The 15,029-nt window shown below is 45.8% G+C and overlaps 10 non-coding genes across 10 annotated transcripts; all 10 read right to left on the reverse strand.

Annotated features, from left to right (window-relative positions):
- Positions 1-403: 403 nt before the first annotated feature.
- LOC141235012 (U2 spliceosomal RNA) lies at positions 404-594 on the reverse strand. Its single transcript, XR_012300871.1, has one exon. It is a non-coding gene; the product is annotated as a U2 spliceosomal RNA (small nuclear RNA).
- A 1,115-nt stretch (positions 595-1,709) lies between these two features.
- LOC141235013 (U2 spliceosomal RNA) lies at positions 1,710-1,900 on the reverse strand. The gene has a single exon (XR_012300872.1). It is a non-coding gene; the product is annotated as a U2 spliceosomal RNA (small nuclear RNA).
- Positions 1,901-3,015: 1,115 nt separating this feature from the next.
- On the reverse strand, positions 3,016-3,206 carry LOC141235218 (U2 spliceosomal RNA). Its single transcript, XR_012301071.1, has one exon. It is a non-coding gene; the product is annotated as a U2 spliceosomal RNA (small nuclear RNA).
- A 1,115-nt stretch (positions 3,207-4,321) lies between these two features.
- On the reverse strand, positions 4,322-4,512 carry LOC141235014 (U2 spliceosomal RNA). The gene has a single exon (XR_012300873.1). It is a non-coding gene; the product is annotated as a U2 spliceosomal RNA (small nuclear RNA).
- A 1,115-nt stretch (positions 4,513-5,627) lies between these two features.
- Positions 5,628-5,818, reverse strand: LOC141235016 (U2 spliceosomal RNA). Its single transcript, XR_012300874.1, has one exon. It is a non-coding gene; the product is annotated as a U2 spliceosomal RNA (small nuclear RNA).
- A 1,115-nt stretch (positions 5,819-6,933) lies between these two features.
- On the reverse strand, positions 6,934-7,124 carry LOC141235017 (U2 spliceosomal RNA). Its single transcript, XR_012300875.1, has one exon. It is a non-coding gene; the product is annotated as a U2 spliceosomal RNA (small nuclear RNA).
- A 1,115-nt stretch (positions 7,125-8,239) lies between these two features.
- LOC141235018 (U2 spliceosomal RNA) lies at positions 8,240-8,430 on the reverse strand. The gene has a single exon (XR_012300876.1). It is a non-coding gene; the product is annotated as a U2 spliceosomal RNA (small nuclear RNA).
- A 1,115-nt stretch (positions 8,431-9,545) lies between these two features.
- LOC141235020 (U2 spliceosomal RNA) lies at positions 9,546-9,736 on the reverse strand. Its single transcript, XR_012300878.1, has one exon. It is a non-coding gene; the product is annotated as a U2 spliceosomal RNA (small nuclear RNA).
- A 1,118-nt stretch (positions 9,737-10,854) lies between these two features.
- LOC141235021 (U2 spliceosomal RNA) lies at positions 10,855-11,045 on the reverse strand. The gene has a single exon (XR_012300879.1). It is a non-coding gene; the product is annotated as a U2 spliceosomal RNA (small nuclear RNA).
- Positions 11,046-12,160: 1,115 nt separating this feature from the next.
- On the reverse strand, positions 12,161-12,351 carry LOC141235022 (U2 spliceosomal RNA). The gene has a single exon (XR_012300880.1). It is a non-coding gene; the product is annotated as a U2 spliceosomal RNA (small nuclear RNA).
- Between the last annotated feature and the right edge of the window lie 2,678 nt (positions 12,352-15,029).

Raw genomic sequence — 15,029 nt, forward strand, 5'->3', positions numbered from 1 at the left:
TTTAAAAGGCTGCTGTTGATAACAAGGGCATTTGCTAAATAGATGGTGTGTGTGCAACAATATACTGAAAGGTCAATTATATTGTGCAGCTTATCTCACCACCTGTAGTTATTTAGGTGAAAGCTCCAAAATGCTTGCCTAATATGTCTGTTTATCCAAAAGGAAGTAAAAAGGGAGAGCTAGAAAGATAGCATTGCATCACATTACATGGCAATGCAATGCACAGTTGCTGAAGTTGAACCAAAATGAGCTTGTAATCTGGCTTCTGCAACTTTGAACATGAAAAATCCAATGAGGAGAAGAAAAGCAAAGCCAAAGAGTCCATCCCAAAATCCGACAAACAAGCAAAATGAACAAAAAACATTGAATTCAATTCTTTCTGATTTTAGAAACTGCATTAAAGAAGGGGTGCACCGGTCCTGGAGATACTGCAATACCAGGTCAATGCGTGGAGTGGACAGAGCAAGCTCTTTTTCCATCTCCCTGTTCTAAAAATCCATTTAATATATGGTCCCCAGATAGGGGACGTATCAGATATTAAACTGATAAGAACAGATACTACACTTGATCTTAGCCAAAAGGCCGAGAAGCGATAACCAGAATTGGTTTCAAACTACGGAGCCACCCAAGGATCCTGAAAAGTCCATTTGTGGAGATGAGCTCCTGGACTCCCGTTAAGAAGACATGTTGTCAACCTCTAGATCCCTTACATGCCTGCACTTTTCGGCTTGCTGCTGCTGCAATCCACGCGTTTTAGATCTGCATAACTCCACCTCTTTAAACACAGCACCTTCACCCCCTGCTGTTCCCACCCGCCTCAACACCGTTGGAAGGGAGGAGAACCAATTAAGGCGGGGGGTGGGGTGGAACGAGCAGCTGTCTACCCTTAGCAGGAGGGCTCCTGATTACATACCTCTCCTGCTGCTGCTGCTGCTGGCTGTCCAGCAGCAGACTGAAGGTGGCTGCTGCTGTGCACAGGTATATAAAGGCTCAGAGCCTATTATGACACGCGCAGCCAGCGTTCCATTGCCACATTCCATCTACTGCAGGCAGGATACCTGGCTGGCTGAATGTCGCTGAGAAGCTCACAGAGACCGCCATAAGCAACAGTTTAACAGAATGCCACAGACTAATCAACCAAACTTTTTGGGTTGGGTTCTCTTTTTTAGTCTGCAGGCATTAAATGAAAGAAGTCAGTGTTCCAGCAGAAGGAGACAACGTTTCAGAAAAGGCATTGTAGCAAACCAAAAAAGAAATTTTAAGCGCAGCAGAGTAACCAGCGCACATACCTGTTAGCTCAGGTGAGTTTAAAAGGTTGCTGTTGATAACAAGGGCATTTGCTAAATAGATGGTGTGTGTGCAACAATATACTGAAAGGTCAATTATATTGTGCAGCTTATCTCACCACCTGTAGTTATTTAGGTGAAAGCTCCAAAATGCTTGCCTAATATGTCTGTTTATCCAAAAGGAAGTAAAAAGGGAGAGCTAGAAAGATAGCATTGCATCACATTACATGGCAATGCAATGCACAGTTGCTGAAGTTGAACCAAAATGAGCTTGTAATCTGGCTTCTGCAACTTTGAACATGAAAAATCCAATGAGGAGAAGAAAAGCAAAGCCAAAGAGTCCATCCCAAAATCCGACAAACAAGCAAAATGAACAAAAAACATTGAATTCAATTCTTTCTGATTATAGAAACTGCATTAAAGAAGGGGTGCACCGGTCCTGGAGATACTGCAATACCAGGTCAATGCGTGGAGTGGACAGAGCAAGCTCTTTTTCCATCTCCCTGTTCTAAAAATCCATTTAATATATGGTCCCCAGATAGGGGACGTATCAGATATTAAACTGATAAGAACAGATACTACACTTGATCTTAGCCAAAAGGCCGAGAAGCGATAACCAGAATTGGTTTCAAACTACGGAGCCACCCAAGGATCCTGAAAAGTCCATTTGTGGAGATGAGCTCCTGGACTCCCGTTAAGAAGACATGTTGTCAACCTCTAGATCCCTTACATGCCTGCACTTTTCGGCTTGCTGCTGCTGCAATCCACGCGTTTTAGATCTGCATAACTCCACCTCTTTAAACACAGCACCTTCACCCCCTGCTGTTCCCACCCGCCTCAACACCGTTGGAAGGGAGGAGAACCAATTAAGGCGGGGGGTGGGGTGGAACGAGCAGCTGTCTACCCTTAGCAGGAGGGCTCCTGATTACATACCTCTCCTGCTGCTGCTGCTGCTGGCTGTCCAGCAGCAGACTGAAGGTGGCTGCTGCTGTGCACAGGTATATAAAGGCTCAGAGCCTATTATGACACGCGCAGCCAGCGTTCCATTGCCACATTCCATCTACTGCAGGCAGGATACCTGGCTGGCTGAATGTCGCTGAGAAGCTCACAGAGACCGCCATAAGCAACAGTTTAACAGAATGCCACAGACTAATCAACCAAACTTTTTGGGTTGGGTTCTCTTTTATAGTCTGCAGGCATTAAATGAAAGAAGTCAGTGTTCCAGCAGAAGGAGACAACGTTTCAGAAAAGGCATTGTAGCAAACCAAAAAAGAAATTTTAAGCGCAGCAGAGTAACCAGCGCACATACCTGTTAGCTCAGGTGAGTTTAAAAGGCTGCTGTTGATAACAAGGGCATTTGCTAAATAGACGGTGTGTGTGCAACAATATACTGAAAGGTCAATTATATTGTGCAGCTTATCTCACCACCTGTAGTTATTTAGGTGAAAGCTCCAAAATGCTTGCCTAATATGTCTGTTTATCCAAAAGGAAGTAAAAAGGGAGAGCTAGAAAGATAGCATTGCATCACATTACATGGCAATGCAATGCACAGTTGCTGAAGTTGAACCAAAATGAGCTTGTAATCTGGCTTCTGCAACTTTGAACATGAAAAATCCAATGAGGAGAAGAAAAGCAAAGCCAAAGAGTCCATCCCAAAATCCGACAAACAAGCAAAATGAACAAAAAACATTGAATTCAATTCTTTCTTATTTTAGAAACTGCATTAAAGAAGGGGTGCACCGGTCCTGAAGATACTGCAATACCAGGTCAATGCGTGGAGTGGACAGAGCAAGCTCTTTTTCCATCTCCCTGTTCTAAAAATCCATTTAATATATGGTCCCCAGATAGGGGACGTATCAGATATTAAACTGATAAGAACAGATACTACACTTGATCTTAGCCAAAAGGCCGAGAAGCGATAACCAGAATTGGTTTCAAACTACGGAGCCACCCAAGGATCCTGAAAAGTCCATTTGTGGAGATGAGCTCCTGGACTCCCGTTAAGAAGACATGTTGTCAACCTCTAGATCCCTTACATGCCTGCACTTTTCGGCTTGCTGCTGCTGCAATCCACGCGTTTTAGATCTGCATAACTCCACCTCTTTAAACACAGCACCTTCACCCCCTGCTGTTCCCACCCGCCTCAACACCGTTGGAAGGGAGGAGAACCAATTAAGGCGGGGGGTGGGGTGGAACGAGCAGCTGTCTACCCTTAGCAGGAGGGCTCCTGATTACATACCTCTCCTGCTGCTGCTGCTGCTGGCTGTCCAGCAGCAGACTGAAGGTGGCTGCTGCTGTGCACAGGTATATAAAGGCTCAGAGCCTATTATGACACGCGCAGCCAGCGTTCCATTGCCACATTCCATCTACTGCAGGCAGGATACCTGGCTGGCTGAATGTCGCTGAGAAGCTCACAGAGACCGCCATAAGCAACAGTTTAACAGAATGCCACAGACTAATCAACCAAACTTTTTGGGTTGGGTTCTCTTTTATAGTCTGCAGGCATTAAATGAAAGAAGTCAGTGTTCCAGCAGAAGGAGACAACGTTTCAGAAAAGGCATTGTAGCAAACCAAAAAAGAAATTTTAAGCGCAGCAGAGTAACCAACGCACATACCTGTTAGCTCAGGTGAGTTTAAAAGGCTGCTGTTGATAACAAGGGCATTTGCTAAATAGATGGTGTGTGTGCAACAATATACTGAAAGGTCAATTATATTGTGCAGCTTATCTCACCACCTGTAGTTATTTAGGTGAAAGCTCCAAAATGCTTGCCTAATATGTCTGTTTATCCAAAAGGAAGTAAAAAGGGAGAGCTAGAAAGATAGCATTGCATCACATTACATGGCAATGCAATGCACAGTTGATGAAGTTGAACCAAAATGAGCTTGTAATCTGGCTTCTGCAACTTTGAACATGAAAAATCCAATGAGGAGAAGAAAAGCAAAGCCAAAGAGTCCATCCCAAAATCCGACAAACAAGCAAAATGAACAAAAAACATTGAATTCAATTCTTTCTGATTTTAGAAACTGCATTAAAGAAGGGGTGCACCGGTCCTGGAGATACTGCAATACCAGGTCAATGCGTGGAGTGGACAGAGCAAGCTCTTTTTCCATCTCCCTGTTCTAAAAATCCATTTAATATATGGTCCCCAGATAGGGGACGTATCAGATATTAAACTGATAAGAACAGATACTACACTTGATCTTAGCCAAAAGGCCGAGAAGCGATAACCAGAATTGGTTTCAAACTACGGAGCCACCCAAGGATCCTGAAAAGTCCATTTGTGGAGATGAGCTCCTGGACTCCCGTTAAGAAGACATGTTGTCAACCTCTAGATCCCTTACATGCCTGCACTTTTCGGCTTGCTGCTGCTGCAATCCACGCGTTTTAGATCTGCATAACTCCACCTCTTTAAACACAGCACCTTCACCCCCTGCTGTTCCCACCCGCCTCAACACCGTTGGAAGGGAGGAGAACCAATTAAGGCGGGGGGTGGGGTGGAACGAGCAGCTGTCTACCCTTAGCAGGAGGGCTCCTGATTACATACCTCTCCTGCTGCTGCTGCTGCTGGCTGTCCAGCAGCAGACTGAAGGTGGCTGCTGCTGTGCACAGGTATATAAAGGCTCAGAGCCTATTATGACACGCGCAGCCAGCGTTCCATTGCCACATTCCATCTACTGCAGGCAGGATACCTGGCTGGCTGAATGTCGCTGAGAAGCTCACAGAGACCGCCATAAGCAACAGTTTAACAGAATGCCACAGACTAATCAACCAAACTTTTTGGGTTGGGTTCTCTTTTATAGTCTGCAGGCATTAAATGAAAGAAGTCAGTGTTCCAGCAGAAGGAGACAACGTTTCAGAAAAGGCATTGTAGCAAACCAAAAAAGAAATTTTAAGCGCAGCAGAGTAACCAGCGCACATACCTGTTAGCTCAGGTGAGTTTAAAAGGCTGCTGTTGATAACAAGGGCATTTGCTAAATAGATGGTGTGTGTGCAACAATATACTGAAAGGTCAATTATATTGTGCAGCTTATCTCACCACCTGTAGTTATTTAGGTGAAAGCTCCAAAATGCTTGCCTAATATGTCTGTTTATCCAAAAGGAAGTAAAAAGGGAGAGCTAGAAAGATAGCATTGCATCACATTACATGGCAATGCAATGCACAGTTGCTGAAGTTGAACCAAAATGAGCTTGTAATCTGGCTTCTGCAACTTTGAACATGAAAAATCCAATGAGGAGAAGAAAAGCAAAGCCAAAGAGTCCATCCCAAAATCCGACAAACAAGCAAAATGAACAAAAAACATTGAATTCAATTCTTTCTGATTTTAGAAACTGCATTAAAGAAGGGGTGCACCGGTCCTGGAGATACTGCAATACCAGGTCAATGCGTGGAGTGGACAGAGCAAGCTCTTTTTCCATCTCCCTGTTCTAAAAATCCATTTAATATATGGTCCCCAGATAGGGGACGTATCAGATATTAAACTGATAAGAACAGATACTACACTTGATCTTAGCCAAAAGGCCGAGAAGCGATAACCAGAATTGGTTTCAAACTACGGAGCCACCCAAGGATCCTGAAAAGTCCATTTGTGGAGATGAGCTCCTGGACTCCCGTTAAGAAGACATGTTGTCAACCTCTAGATCCCTTACATGCCTGCACTTTTCGGCTTGCTGCTGCTGCAATCCACGCGTTTTAGATCTGCATAACTCCACCTCTTTAAACACAGCACCTTCACCCCCTGCTGTTCCCACCCGCCTCAACACCGTTGGAAGGGAGGAGAACCAATTAAGGCGGGGGGTGGGGTGGAACGAGCAGCTGTCTACCCTTAGCAGGAGGACTCCTGATTACATACCTCTCCTGCTGCTGCTGCTGCTGGCTGTCCAGCAGCAGAATGAAGGTGGCTGCTGCTGTGCACAGGTATATAAAGGCTCAGAGCCTATTATGACACGAGCAGCCAGCGTTCCATTGCCACATTCCATCTACTGCAGGCAGGATACCTGGCTGGCTGAATGTCGCTGAGAAGCTCACAGAGACCGCCATAAGCAACAGTTTAACAGAATGCCACAGACTAATCAACCAAACTTTTTGGGTTGGGTTCTCTTTTATAGTCTGCAGGCATTAAATGAAAGAAGTCAGTGTTCCAGCAGAAGGAGACAACGTTTCAGAAAAGGCATTGTAGCAAACCAAAAAAGAAATTTTAAGCGCAGCAGAGTAACCAGCGCACATACCTGTTAGCTCAGGTGAGTTTAAAAGGCTGCTGTTGATAACAAGGGCATTTGCTAAATAGATGGTGTGTGTGCAACAATATACTGAAAGGTCAATTATATTGTGCAGCTTATCTCACCACCTGTAGTTATTTAGGTGAAAGCTCCAAAATGCTTGCCTAATATGTCTGTTTATCCAAAAGGAAGTAAAAAGGGAGAGCTAGAAAGATAGCATTGCATCACATTACATGGCAATGCAATGCACAGTTGCTGAAGTTGAACCAAAATGAGCTTGTAATCTGGCTTCTGCAACTTTGAACATGAAAAATCCAATGAGGAGAAGAAAAGCAAAGCCAAAGAGTCCATCCCAAAATCCGACAAACAAGCAAAATGAACAAAAAACATTGAATTCAATTCTTTCTGATTTTAGAAACTGCATTAAAGAAGGGGTGCACCGGTCCTGGAGATACTGCAATACCAGGTCAATGCGTGGAGTGGACAGAGCAAGCTCTTTTTCCATCTCCCTGTTCTAAAAATCCATTTAATATATGGTCCCCAGATAGGGGACGTATCAGATATTAAACTGATAAGAACAGATACTACACTTGATCTTAGCCAAAAGGCCGAGAAGCGATAACCAGAATTGGTTTCAAACTACGGAGCCACCCAAGGATCCTGAAAAGTCCATTTGTGGAGATGAGCTCCTGGACTCCCGTTAAGAAGACATGTTGTCAACCTCTAGATCCCTTACATGCCTGCACTTTTCGGCTTGCTGCTGCTGCAATCCACGCGTTTTAGATCTGCATAACTCCACCTCTTTAAACACAGCACCTTCACCCCCTGCTGTTCCCACCCGCCTCAACACCGTTGGAAGGGAGGAGAACCAATTAAGGCGGGGGGTGGGGTGGAACGAGCAGCTGTCTACCCTTAGCAGGAGGGCTCCTGATTACATACCTCTCCTGCTGCTGCTGCTGCTGGCTGTCCAGCAGCAGACTGAAGGTGGCTGCTGCTGTGCACAGGTATATAAAGGCTCAGAGCCTATTATGACACGCGCAGCCAGCGTTCCATTGCCACATTCCATCTACTGCAGGCAGGATACCTGGCTGGCTGAATGTCGCTGAGAAGCTCACAGAGACCGCCATAAGCAACAGTTTAACAGAATGCCACAGACTAATCAACCAAACTTTTTGGGTTGGGTTCTCTTTTATAGTCTGCAGGCATTAAATGAAAGAAGTCAGTGTTCCAGCAGAAGGAGACAACGTTTCAGAAAAGGCATTGTAGCAAACCAAAAAAGAAATTTTAAGCGCAGCAGAGTAACCAGCGCACATACCTGTTAGCTCAGGTGAGTTTAAAAGGCTGCTGTTGATAACAAGGGCATTTGCTAAATAGATGGTGTGTGTGCAACAATATACTGAAAGGTCAATTATATTGTGCAGCTTATCTCACCACCTGTAGTTATTTAGGTGAAAGCTCCAAAATGCTTGCCTAATATGTCTGTTTATCCAAAAGGAAGTAAAAAGGGAGAGCTAGAAAGATAGCATTGCATCACATTACATGGCAATGCAATGCACAGTTGCTGAAGTTGAACCAAAATGAGCTTGTAATCTGGCTTCTGCAACTTTGAACATGAAAAATCCAATGAGGAGAAGAAAAGCAAAGCCAAAGAGTCCATCCCAAAATCCGACAAACAAGCAAAATGAACAAAAAACATTGAATTCAATTCTTTCTGATTTTAGAAACTGCATTAAAGAAGGGGTGCACCGGTCCTGGAGATACTGCAATACCAGGTCAATGCGTGGAGTGGACAGAGCAAGCTCTTTTTCCATCTCCCTGTTCTAAAAATCCATTTAATATATGGTCCCCAGATAGGGGACGTATCAGATATTAAACTGATAAGAACAGATACTACACTTGATCTTAGCCAAAAGGCCGAGAAGCGATAACCAGAATTGGTTTCAAACTACGGAGCCACCCAAGGATCCTGAAAAGTCCATTTGTGGAGATGAGCTCCTGGACTCCCGTTAAGAAGACATGTTGTCAACCTCTAGATCCCTTACATGCCTGCACTTTTCGGCTTGCTGCTGCTGCAATCCACGCGTTTTAGATCTGCATAACTCCACCTCTTTAAACACAGCACCTTCACCCCCTGCTGTTCCCACCCGCCTCAACACCGTTGGAAGGGAGGAGAACCAATTAAGGCGGGGGGTGGGGTGGAACGAGCAGCTGTCTACCCTTAGCAGGAGGGCTCCTGATTACATACCTCTCCTGCTGCTGCTGCTGCTGGCTGTCCAGCAGCAGACTGAAGGTGGCTGCTGCTGTGCACAGGTATATAAAGGCTCAGAGCCTATTATGACACGCGCAGCCAGCGTTCCATTGCCACATTCCATCTACTGCAGGCAGGATACCTGGCTGGCTGAATGTCGCTGAGAAGCTCACAGAGACCGCCATAAGCAACAGTTTAACAGAATGCCACAGACTAATCAACCAAACTTTTTGGGTTGGGTTCTCTTTTATAGTCTGCAGGCATTAAATGAAAGAAGTCAGTGTTCCAGCAGAAGGAGACAACGTTTCAGAAAAGGCATTGTAGCAAACCAAAAAAGAAATTTTAAGCGCAGCAGAGTAACCAGCACACATACCTATTAGCTCAGGTGAGTTTAAAAGGCTGCTGTTGATAACAAGGGCATTTGCTAAATAGATGGTGTGTGTGCAACAATATACTGAAAGGTCAATTATATTGTGCAGCTTATCTCACCACCTGTAGTTATTTAGGTGAAAGCTCCAAAATGCTTGCCTAATATGTCTGTTTATCCAAAAGGAAGTAAAAAGGGAGAGCTAGAAAGATAGCATTGCATCACATTACATGGCAATGCAATGCACAGTTGCTGAAGTTGAACCAAAATGAGCTTGTAATCTGGCTTCTGCAACTTTGAACATGAAAAATCCAATGAGGAGAAGAAAAGCAAAGCCAAAGAGTCCATCCCAAAATCCGACAAACAAGCAAAATGAACAAAAAACATTGAATTCAATTCTTTCTGATTTTAGAAACTGCATTAAAGAAGGGGTGCACCGGTCCTGGAGATACTGCAATACCAGGTCAATGCGTGGAGTGGACAGAGCAAGCTCTTTTTCCATCTCCCTGTTCTAAAAATCCATTTAATATATGGTCCCCAGATAGGGGACGTATCAGATATTAAACTGATAAGAACAGATACTACACTTGATCTTAGCCAAAAGGCCGAGAAGCGATAACCAGAATTGGTTTCAAACTACGGAGCCACCCAAGGATCCTGAAAAGTCCATTTGTGGAGATGAGCTCCTGGACTCCCGTTAAGAAGACATGTTGTCAACCTCTAGATCCCTTACATGCCTGCACTTTTCGGCTTGCTGCTGCTGCAATCCACGCGTTTTAGATCTGCATAACTCCACCTCTTTAAACACAGCACCTTCACCCCCTGCTGTTCCCACCCGCCTCAACACCGTTGGAAGGGAGGAGAACCAATTAAGGCGGGGGGTGGGGTGGAACGAGCAGCTGTCTACCCTTAGCAGGAGGGCTCCTGATTACATACCTCTCCTGCTGCTGCTGCTGCTGCTGGCTGTCCAGCAGCAGACTGAAGGTGGCTGCTGCTGTGCACAGGTATATAAAGGCTCAGAGCCTATTATGACACGCGCAGCCAGCGTTCCATTGCCACATTCCATCTACTGCAGGCAGGATACCTGGCTGGCTGAATGTCGCTGAGAAGCTCACAGAGACCGCCATAAGCAACAGTTTAACAGAATGCCACAGACTAATCAACCAAACTTTTTGGGTTGGGTTCTCTTTTATAGTCTGCAGGCATTAAATGAAAGAAGTCAGTGTTCCAGCAGAAGGAGACAACGTTTCAGAAAAGGCATTGTAGCAAACCAAAAAAGAAATTTTAAGCGCAGCAGAGTAACCAGCGCACATACCTGTTAGCTCAGGTGAGTTTAAAAGGCTGCTGTTGATAACAAGGGCATTTGCTAAATAGATGGTGTGTGTGCAACAATATACTGAAAGGTCAATTATATTGTGCAGCTTATCTCACCACCTGTAGTTATTTAGGTGAAAGCTCCAAAATGCTTGCCTAATATGTCTGTTTATCCAAAAGGAAGTAAAAAGGGAGAGCTAGAAAGATAGCATTGCATCACATTACATGGCAATGCAATGCACAGTTGCTGAAGTTGAACCAAAATGAGCTTGTAATCTGGCTTCTGCAACTTTGAACATGAAAAATCCAATGAGGAGAAGAAAAGCAAAGCCAAAGAGTCCATCCCAAAATCCGACAAACAAGCAAAATGAACAAAAAACATTGAATTCAATTCTTTCTGATTTTAGAAACTGCATTAAAGAAGGGGTGCACCGGTCCTGGAGATACTGCAATACCAGGTCAATGCGTGGAGTGGACAGAGCAAGCTCTTTTTCCATCTCCCTGTTCTAAAAATCCATTTAATATATGGTCCCCAGATAGGGGACGTATCAGATATTAAACTGATAAGAACAGATACTACACTTGATCTTAGCCAAAAGGCCGAGAAGCGATAACCAGAATTGGTTTCAAACTACGGAGCCACCCAAGGATCCTGAAAAGTCCATTTGTGGAGATGAGCTCCTGGACTCCCGTTAAGAAGACATGTTGTCAACCTCTAGATCCCTTACATGCCTGCACTTTTCGGCTTGCTGCTGCTGCAATCCACGCGTTTTAGATCTGCATAACTCCACCTCTTTAAACACAGCACCTTCACCCCCTGCTGTTCCCACCCGCCTCAACACCGTTGGAAGGGAGGAGAACCAATTAAGGCGGGGGGTGGGGTGGAACGAGCAGCTGTCTACCCTTAGCAGGAGGGCTCCTGATTACATACCTCTCCTGCTGCTGCTGCTGCTGGCTGTCCAGCAGCAGACTGAAGGTGGCTGCTGCTGTGCACAGGTATATAAAGGCTCAGAGCCTATTATGACACGCGCAGCCAGCGTTCCATTGCCACATTCCATCTACTGCAGGCAGGATACCTGGCTGGCTGAATGTCGCTGAGAAGCTCACAGAGACCGCCATAAGCAACAGTTTAACAGAATGCCACAGACTAATCAACCAAACTTTTTGGGTTGGGTTCTCTTTTATAGTCTGCAGGCATTAAATGAAAGAAGTCAGTGTTCCAGCAGAAGGAGACAACGTTTCAGAAAAGGCATTGTAGCAAACCAAAAAAGAAATTTTAAGCGCAGCAGAGTAACCAGCGCACATACCTGTTAGCTCAGGTGAGTTTAAAAGGCTGCTGTTGATAACAAGGGCATTTGCTAAATAGATGGTGTGTGTGCAACAATATACTGAAAGGTCAATTATATTGTGCAGCTTATCTCACCACCTGTAGTTATTTAGGTGAAAGCTCCAAAATGCTTGCCTAATATGTCTGTTTATCCAAAAGGAAGTAAAAAGGGAGAGCTAGAAAGATAGCATTGCATCACATTACATGGCAATGCAATGCACAGTTGCTGAAGTTGAACCAAAATGAGCTTGTAATCTGGCTTCTGCAACTTTGAACATGAAAAATCCAATGAGGAGAAGAAAAGCAAAGCCAAAGAGTCCATCCCCAAATCCGACAAACAAGCAAAATGAACAAAAAACATTGAATTCAATTCTTTCTGATTTTAGAAACTGCATTAAAGAAGGGGTGCACCGGTCCTGGAGATACTGCAATACCAGGTCAATGCGTGGAGTGGACAGAGCAAGCTCTTTTTCCATCTCCCTGTTCTAAAAATCCATTTAATATATGGTCCCCAGATAGGGGACGTATCAGATATTAAACTGATAAGAACAGATACTACACTTGATCTTAGCCAAAAGGCCGAGAAGCGATAACCAGAATTGGTTTCAAACTACGGAGCCACCCAAGGATCCTGAAAAGTCCATTTGTGGAGATGAGCTCCTGGACTCCCGTTAAGAAGACATGTTGTCAACCTCTAGATCCCTTACATGCCTGCACTTTTCGGCTTGCTGCTGCTGCAATCCACGCGTTTTAGATCTGCATAACTCCACCTCTTTAAACACAGCACCTTCACCCCCTGCTGTTCCCACCCGCCTCAACACCGTTGGAAGGGAGGAGAACCAATTAAGGCGGGGGGTGGGGTGGAACGAGCAGCTGTCTACCCTTAGCAGGAGGGCTCCTGATTACATACCTCTCCTGCTGCTGCTGCTGCTGGCTGTCCAGCAGCAGACTGAAGGTGGCTGCTGCTGTGCACAGGTATATAAAGGCTCAGAGCCTATTATGACACGCGCAGCCAGCGTTCCATTGCCACATTCCATCTACTGCAGGCAGGATAGCTGGCTGGCTGAATGTCGCTGAGAAGCTCACAGAGACCGCCATAAGCAACAGTTTAACAGAATGCCACAGACTAATCAACCAAACTTTTTGGGTTGGGTTCTCTTTTATAGTCTGCAGGCATTAAATGAAAGAAGTCAGTGTTCCAGCAGAAGGAGACAACGTTTCAGAAAAGGCATTGTAGCAAACCAAAAAAGAAATTTTAAGCGCAGCAGAGTAACCAGCGCACATACCTGTTAGCTCAGGTGAGTTTAAAAGGCTGCTGTTGATAACAAGGGCATTTTCTAAATAGATGGTGTGTGTGCAACAATATACTGAAAGGTCAATTATATTGTGCAGCTTATCTCACCACCTGTAGTTATTTAGGTGAAAGCTCCAAAATGCTTGCCTAATATGTCTGTTTATCCAAAAGGAAGAAAAAAGAGAGAGCTAGAAAGATAGTGACGCGCCCCCTGGGCCATATTCTTTATGGGAATATCCGGAGCCGGATCAGATGGGGGTTGTAGTCTCCGAGTGGCTATGACCCGGTCCGTGCCCAGGGTGTCAAACTCAGTTGTATGTGGCAGTCCTACAGATGTTAATAAGTTCTTAATGTCGACTACGCCACCCGTTGTATTGCGGTCACTATGGCCGCCGCTGCAGCAGGGTCCGCTGAGGCTGATGGTGTAGGTGCAGCTTGTGATGGTATAACCCCCAACGGGAGGGGTATAGCCTCAGAGGGGACAGGTGCAGAGGATGGGGGTTGTGGTGGTGCAGTGCAGACGGCAGTGAAGACAGAGTCGGGTTGTGCAGTTAAGGGTGTTTACTTACTGCAGATGTTGTACTGGTCACTCCAGCTTCGAGTGACCACCCGAGCCGTGCTGCGTCCACCAGGTCCTGGATCCAGCCAACCCCCAAACAAGTCCGGAGCGTGGCCCTGAGCTCTCCTTCTGTCCCGTTCTCTGGCCGTCCCCACCAGTGATCCACCTAGGTCCAGCTCCCTCGGGCCTTCTGTTGGGACACCCTTGGCCCTGGGTTCCCTGACCCTTCATGTGGTGTGCCTTCGGGGTGGATGTGGTGGGTGACCGTGGCAAACGCTGCCCACGGTCTCCGGTCTCTGGCTGGGGAATGTTTTTACCCCCACCAGCTTGGGTTCCGGTACCCTGATGCCGACTCTTCACCCGGGGATTTTAGTTGGGATCTTAGAGTCCTCTCTTCTGTTCCTCTGGGTCTCTCTCTTTTCTCCCTTGCTGCAGGCTGACTTCCTCTCTGCTTGCTGTCTGCTCCTCTGCAGCTGTCTTGCTGTCTCCAACTGACTTGTTCTCTGCATCTGACCCTGTTCTTTGTTGGTGCCCACCTTATATACACCCTCTATGTGTGAGCTCAGGTGACCAGCACCCAATGAGCTCCTATCTTTACCCAGGCTGCTCCCCCTATCTGCCCCTACACTACATGGGATGTACCACCCCCCTCCCACTCCAGCCAGGAACAGACTCGGTCGTACCTGCACATTTCTAAGTGGGAGTACCGTCGGCCTGTTCCCCGGAAATGGGATGTGTGTAGTGCATGCAGCCTACCGAGCTCAGTTCCACACTCCATCCTTACCCGGGAGTGGAATATCACACCTCTGGGTTGAGGTGCAATACCCCTGTAGCAGCCGAATCCTCAGGGTGCTACATTCCCCCCTGGTAAATCACAGCACGTCCTCGGGCTGTAAGACATAAAACAACACCAAAACATACAATTTTTTTCTTTTCATATAAACATAATAAAACATATAAAACATTATATATATATAAAACTTTTCATATAAACATTCTCGTCGTCTCTTGTTTCAGGTTCCTCCTCCGGACACTGTGCAACGTGTGTCCGGGAAAAGTGCGACAGTCTCTTAGAAAAATGGTTTTTCCTCTAAAACCGGTAGGGGGCGCTTTAGGAAGCGCAACTATATACAGGGAAGTTGGCCGCTCTCAGTCCTCGGCCAGGTAGAGGGAAGGGAATGGCTGCTCACAGTCCTCAGCCTGTGGGATTAAGGGGTTAACGGGTAAACAGTTCACTCAGCTGGTCCCAACGGGGACTATATATATGTTGCACTCAGCTGGTCCCAACGGGGACTATATATATGTTGCAACAGTCTCTTTGATACCCGGTCGGGTAACTATTTACATCACTGCTCTGCCGCACTCAACGGCGTCTTCCTCCTGCTCTTTGCTTATAGCTGGTTGTAACTTCAGACC

Source organism: Phyllobates terribilis, unplaced genomic scaffold (genome assembly GCF_046119375.1).
Source record: "Phyllobates terribilis strain yellow unplaced genomic scaffold, ASM4611937v1 Scaffold_650__1_contigs__length_881393, whole genome shotgun sequence".
In the NCBI taxonomy this organism is placed as follows: Eukaryota; Metazoa; Chordata; class Amphibia; order Anura; family Dendrobatidae; genus Phyllobates; species Phyllobates terribilis.